Source organism: Cannabis sativa, chromosome 8, assembly GCF_029168945.1.
Source record: "Cannabis sativa cultivar Pink pepper isolate KNU-18-1 chromosome 8, ASM2916894v1, whole genome shotgun sequence".
Taxonomy (NCBI): Eukaryota; Viridiplantae; Streptophyta; class Magnoliopsida; order Rosales; family Cannabaceae; genus Cannabis; species Cannabis sativa.
The window spans coordinates 47,623,142-47,630,114 of NC_083608.1; positions in this window are offsets into that span (position 1 = coordinate 47,623,142).

Below are 6,973 nucleotides of genomic sequence, written 5' to 3' on the forward strand. Positions count from 1 at the left end.
AAAATATACATATATTTTAAATTTTATTTGTTATACAATTTGTGTGAGAATAAATATTCATTTATTTCTACTAATAGTGAATAGAGACTATTGCTTAGAATAGTATTGATAGATTTCTAAACATAGTTGAAATTATAGTAAGTGTCAAGGTAAAATTATGGTGTTTTTACGAATTAGGATAATTACTCAATTAAAGCCCAATATGAAAGTCTATTAGAGTTTTATAGATTATTTAGTGGGTTTAATCTATTGTATGAAGTGCATTAAATAACATTATAATGGAACTAATGTCACAAAAATTCGTAGGTTTTGATAAATTCGCAGGATTAAAAACTGTTTTACTAAAATGATCATATCTAGAGTTTTAGAGCTCCGATTGAGGTGATTCCAGTGGCGTTAGAAAGATAATTCAAAGATCTTTAAATTTTGTAGAAATAGTTATATCATAATTCGGAATTTTTATAGGTGAAAACTGAGCCTAAAGTTACGAAATAAAGGGCTTACTTTTAAAATTTAAAAATTTAGATATTTGTTGATTTAATAATATTTTAGCATTTTATTATATATTATTATTTTTAGTTAACCTAAACCTATCAGAATACGATATCTCATAATCTTTTTATCAAACCCTAAACTATCATAGTTTTATTTTTCCTCTCCAAACCAATTAGTCAAAGCCTCATTCTTCTTCATGTTTGCTCCTCTCAAACCTTCCACAATTCTTCTTATTTTCTACCTTCATTCTTAAAGTTTTGGATTTATAATCAAGGCTTGCGGGCTTGAGACATCGAATAGAAATATGTGAAGAGGTATGAAATATTTTCTTGCTCAATAATGCTAAATGTTATCTAGGGTTCGGATCTATTATATTTTTTCGTTTTCAGAAAAATAAGTTTCAGTAAAGTGACGATATCTCTCTTGATATTGATCCGTTTTTAGAGATTTTTATATCGTTGGAAAGCTTATTCGATTTCCCATAAGTTTTATGAAGAAACTTTTTGTTAATTCGAAGTCATACTATGTCAAAAAGTTAGTTTTATTCAATATCATGTGATTCGTTTCTTGAATCTTGTTCTTGCAAAACTGTTTTGGTAAAATTGTAATATCTCCTCGAATATAATTCCAATTTCAAAGATTTTGGTATCATTGGAAAGGGAATTTAATTTCCTAAAACTTTGATGAAGATGTTATCTTTTAGTTCTGAACCATTCAATGTCAAAAGTTTGTATTTTTGCTAAGTTGTGTAATTCGTCACTCCATATTTCTTCTCAGAAACAGTTTCAGTAAAACAATCATAACTCCCTCAGTTTTAATCCATTTTTAATGATCTTTATATCATTGGAAAGATAATGAAATTTTCTATAATTTTTATGAAGACAACTTTCACTGAATTAGTATATTTGTTGGTCAAAAATAGTGATCTTTCTGCTGTACTGTAAGAGTACGAATTTTAATGTTAGGGTCTTGAACCATGTGTTGTTATAGGTAGTAGTGACGCGATAACAAGTCTTAAGCAGTGGGATTTGAGGATCTTGTCCTCAACAAGAAAATTTATTGAGGTGCTTGGAGTAGCAAGAAGGTGTTCTTAACAACTGAGGTAAGAAGAGTGGACATTCACGTGCACGGTGGTGTATGTTGAAACATACAACTGTATTATGGGTTTGTATTTACATGTTTTATTCTATGGTAGATTGTTGTTTTATGCTAATGTTATTAGTGTGTGATAGTGATAAGGCTTTTGACTGTTTGTGTGAGGATAGCACTTATACAATAGGTTTTCTGCTGCTGGTGTGAGCATAGCACTGCAGGATATATTTTTGGCTGCTTGTATGGGTTTACTTGCAGGTTATCCTATCATGGGTGAGTACAACTTGTGATAAGGGATTGCCCCATTGGATGCCGAGTGTGAGAACAGCACAAGGCAGGGCAAGTTACACTTCATGTCTGATCAACATGAGTGGGAGTAGATTATCGTATGTGAGGACAATGTGCGATAAGATACTATGTGTTATGTGTGTGAGTATAACATGCATTAAGATTACATTGTGATGTGATGTTATATTGTATTTGAGAATAGTATGTGATATGATATGTTGGTATATGTATGCAAGTATGGTATGAATTGATTTGATGTTGTGATATTGTTATACTTATGACTATGTTATCTGGTTGGGGGGGGTTATGTCCTACATAGCTCTTCTTACTGGGCGTTAGCTCACGGGTACTCTGTGTGCAGGCAAAGACAAAACTAAACAGTGAGGATGGCGAGCTCGAGGCGTGGATTACATGTTAGGGGATTGTCACGATGTTTTGGTTTAAAAATATTTCATTTAAGATTATGATTCAAATAGTTTTTGTAAAGCTTTATATTTTAAGGTTATGAATAAATAAATGTTTTGTTTTAAAAATAATGAGATCTCATGCTTAGTTATTTTTCATTAAAGAAGTCTTTTATTGTCTTTATCTTAAATGGTTTTATAACGGACTAGCTAGTGTGACGTCTCGGGAAATCGGGGCGTTACAATATGGTATCAGAGCAATACGGTCCTAAAGGATGTGGTTGACCCTAACATGTAAAGTTCATTGCCATGAGACAAGCTCGACTCACTGTACTGTAAGTTTTAGTTAATCTGTTCATGTTAGTCTTACATATTTTATGTTGCGTTACATCTTTAGTGTAACTAGAAGTTTTCTTTGCGTTTAGAAGAATATGTCTTAAAATTTTATGGGTAGGATTCGATGTATGAGATATTTTAGGAAAAAAAAAAAGAATTTAGTTGTTATATTAGTATTTCTAACGAGAGTGTATGTTTCAGGTTTAATAAATTAGACATATATAACTATTGGTACGTTTTTAAGTTTGTTTTTTTTTAAGTGTTAATGGATAGATAATTTTAAGCTCTACTCTTTTATTAGAAATAATTAAGTTGAATTTTGGTTAAGGGTGAAATCTAATCATTAAGGTTATAATATAAGAATAGACTGTGACAGTCAGTAGCCCCGTGATTCGTAAGGAAATTAGATAGTTTTGTATGTGTTTATCTGCATAAATTTAAATTCTTTATGTATTGAAATATGACTTATGATTTGTTTTTATGAATATGTATATGGTACTGAGAATGTGTGGTATGGACACAATATGAGTTTGTGAATTGATATATAGATTATGGTTGTATGACTTGTATATGTTGTATGTTGTATGTTGTGTATTGTATGTTGTATGTTGTATGGTTTATGTTGTATGTTATATGTTGTATGCTAACGTCTCAGGTAAAGTGAGGGACCATGGTGGGGTATGATACGGGATAAGGCCGTTGAATGTAGAGATACCCTACCCTACATTTTACTGAGTCGTGTATGAGATTGTTATGGTGGGTATGATACAGTGATGTTACTGTTGAATATAGAGATACCCTATCCTATAACAATGGTAGGGCTGCATAGGCCCATGTTATTATATGGGCAGATTAGGCCCAGGATATTGTAGGGTCAGGCTAGGCCCGGGTTATGTAAGTAATGGCTATGATATGCCAATGTTATGGTAAAGACATGATATGATTGAAATAATTTTTATATGTTATTGCTGTGATTGTGCTATGAGTATGATGTTAGGGTTGTGATCCCTACATATATGTAATGGTTTCGTTTAGTACAAATAAATGGTATATGATTAAGCGAGTAAAGAAAAATATATATGAGAATTGGATTAAGCGATTTTCGTTCTCGAGTTATTCTTAGAAAGTGTGATGTTGATAGTAAATTTTATTCATATTTCATTAGTTGGATGGATTAGTAGATGTTTCTTTTATAGTGATATGCATGTAGCTCATTCCTGAGAGTATGTTAACTTGTATGCTTCTAAGCCTATATATTGGCTAGCTCGCATGTGTAAGAAGACCTTTAACGATCTTTAGCTTACATGTAGTTCATGTAATTTATAGAAGACATGTGGTCTGTTTGAATGACATCGGTTTGTTGATGATATATTGGATCGTTATGTGTAGGGCAACATTCTTAATAATTATGCTACGTAACTATAATAACGGAATTGTAGCTTTATGGAGGAAATTAAGTTAAAAAAAAAATTAACATTCAATGAAAGAATGGGAACAATTAAAGAGAAGTTTGCATAAGTTCTTCTACCCTACTCCTTGTTGTTTGTTATTTTTGTATTGTATAATGTGTTCTCAAGTGGCATATAAGGATGTTCATAAGAGAAGAGTTTTTTTTTTTTATATAAAATTGCGAGCATGTTATTGCAAAATTTATGTATTTAAAGCACGTATATGTAAGTATTGTGATGGAGTATGTTTGTTATTTAAGTAACATATAAAGGAATAACAATACTTAAATTAGGCTGTATATGTTATATGTGTTGTAGTTTGACCAATAAGATAAAAGTTAAGTACATATTTGTTGGGTCCATAAGGTAGATAAGGAGGTCATGTAATAAGTGGTGACAAACATGAAGTCCCTCGTGTATTTGGTAGTTAAATTTCGAGGACGAAATTTCTTTAAGGAGGGTAGAATGTAATACCCGGTAAAAATATACATATATTTTAAATTTTATTTGTTATACAATTTGTGTGAGAATAAATATTCATTTATTTCTACTAATAGTGAATAGAGACTATTGCTTAGAATAGTATTGATAGATTTCTAAACATAGTTGAAATTATAGTAAGTGTCAAGGTAAAATTATGGTGTTTTTACGAATTAGGATAATTACTCAATTAAAGCCCAATATGAAAGTCTATTAGAGTTTTATAGATTATTTAGTGGGTTTAATCTATTGTATGAAGTGCATTAAATAACATTATAATGGAACTAATGTCACAAAAATTCGTAGGTTTTGATAAATTCGCAGGATTAAAAACTGTTTTACTAAAATGATCATATCTAGAGTTTTAGAGCTCCGATTGAGGTGATTCCAGTGGCGTTAGAAAGATAATTCAAAGATCTTTAAATTTTGTAGAAATAGTTATATCATAATTCGGAATTTTTATAGGTGAAAACTGAGCCTAAAGTTACGAAATAAAGGGCTTACTTTTAAAATTTAAAAATTTAGATATTTGTTGATTTAATAATATTTTAGCATTTTATTATATATTATTATTTTTAGTTAACCTAAACCTATCAGAATACGATATCTCATAATCTTTTTATCAAACCCTAAACTATCATAGTTTTATTTTTCCTCTCCAAACCAATTAGTCAAAGCCTCATTCTTCTTCATGTTTGCTCCTCTCAAACCTTCCACAATTCTTCTTATTTTCTACCTTCATTCTTAAAGTTTTGGATTTATAATCAAGGCTTGCGGGCTTGAGACATCGAATAGAAATATGTGAAGAGGTATGAAATATTTTCTTGCTCAATAATGCTAAATGTTATCTAGGGTTCGGATCTATTATATTTTTTCGTTTTCAGAAAAATAAGTTTCAGTAAAGTGACGATATCTCTCTTGATATTGATCCGTTTTTAGAGATTTTTATATCGTTGGAAAGCTTATTCGATTTCCCATAAGTTTTATGAAGAAACTTTTTGTTAATTCGAAGTCATACTATGTCAAAAAGTTAGTTTTATTCAATATCATGTGATTCGTTTCTTGAATCTTGTTCTTGCAAAACTGTTTTGGTAAAATTGTAATATCTCCTCGAATATAATTCCAATTTCAAAGATTTTGGTATCATTGGAAAGGGAATTTAATTTCCTAAAACTTTGATGAAGATGTTATCTTTTAGTTCTGAACCATTCAATGTCAAAAGTTTGTATTTTTGCTAAGTTGTGTAATTCGTCACTCCATATTTCTTCTCAGAAACAGTTTCAGTAAAACAATCATAACTCCCTCAGTTTTAATCCATTTTTAATGATCTTTATATCATTGGAAAGATAATGAAATTTTCTATAATTTTTATGAAGACAACTTTCACTGAATTAGTATATTTGTTGGTCAAAAATAGTGATCTTTCTGCTGTACTGTAAGAGTACGAATTTTAATGTTAGGGTCTTGAACCATGTGTTGTTATAGGTAGTAGTGACGCGATAACAAGTCTTAAGCAGTGGGATTTGAGGATCTTGTCCTCAACAAGAAAATTTATTGAGGTGCTTGGAGTAGCAAGAAGGTGTTCTTAACAACTGAGGTAAGAAGAGTGGACATCTCAGGTACGTGGTGTATGTTGAAACATACAACTGTATTATGGGTTTGTATTTACATGTTTTATTCTATGGTAGATTGTTGTTTTATGCTAATGTTATTAGTGTGTGATAGTGATAAGGCTTTTGACTGTTTGTGTGAGGATAGCACTTATACAATAGGTTTTCTGCTGCTGGTGTGAGCATAGCACTGCAGGATATATTTTTGGCTGCTTGTATGGGTTTACTTGCAGGTTATCCTATCATGGGTGAGTACAACTTGTGATAAGGGATTGCCCCATTGGATGCCGAGTGTGAGAACAGCACAAGGCAGGGCAAGTTACACTTCATGTCTGATCAACATGAGTGGGAGTAGATTATCGTATGTGAGGACAATGTGCGATAAGATACTATGTGTTATGTGTGTGAGTATAACATGCATTAAGATTACATTGTGATGTGATGTTATATTGTATTTGAGAATAGTATGTGATATGATATGTTGGTATATGTATGCAAGTATGGTATGAATTGATTTGATGTTGTGATATTGTTATACTTATGACTATGTTATCTGGTTGGGGGGGGTTATGTCCTACATAGCTCTTCTTACTGGGCGTTAGCTCACGGGTACTCTGTGTGCAGGCAAAGACAAAACTAAACAGTGAGGATGGCGAGCTCGAGGCGTGGATTACATGTTAGGGGATTGTCACGATGTTTTGGTTTAAAAATATTTCATTTAAGATTATGATTCAAATAGTTTTTGTAAAGCTTTATATTTTAAGGTTATGAATAAATAAATGTTTTGTTTTAAAAATAATGAGATCTCATGCTTAGTTAT